Source organism: Morone saxatilis, unplaced genomic scaffold (assembly GCF_004916995.1).
Source record: "Morone saxatilis isolate NCDOM2014 unplaced genomic scaffold, NCSU_SB_2.0 Contig16, whole genome shotgun sequence".
NCBI lineage: Eukaryota > Metazoa > Chordata > Actinopteri > Moronidae > Morone > Morone saxatilis.
In genome coordinates, this window is record NW_023339718.1 from 13,926,386 (window position 1) to 13,926,666 (window position 281).

Consider the following 281-nt stretch of genomic DNA (forward strand, 5'->3'; position numbering starts at 1 on the left):
ATAGAAAATATCCCCCCACCCACCCACCCATCCACAACAACAAACTCCACCTCAACAGTCAAGTGGCCAATTCACATTTTATTAGGTCTTATTTTATTAAACAAACTGGTCCATGGAAAGCAAAAAGGTCCCTGATCTTAACATGGGCCGACTCCTAACTTGAGACTCCACTGTGGCTTCACGCAAACTACAGTCTTACAATCAACATATGCACAGAACAGTGCCAGTCTCAAGTGAACATTCGACCGCTGACATGTTTGTTAGGTGCAGCACTGTGTATA

The 281-nt window shown here is 43.8% G+C and overlaps 1 protein-coding gene across 1 annotated transcript in view; it reads right to left on the minus strand.

Moving 5' to 3' along the window:
• Positions 1–70: 70 nt before the first annotated feature.
• Positions 71–281, minus strand: part of LOC118326305 (betaine--homocysteine S-methyltransferase 1-like) — a 4,070-nt gene continuing 3,859 nt past the window's right edge. Inside the window, exon 9 of the mRNA XM_035659285.1 lies at positions 71–281. This exon is cut by the window's right edge and continues 1 nt beyond it. The gene's annotated coding sequence lies outside the window, so the exon portion shown is untranslated.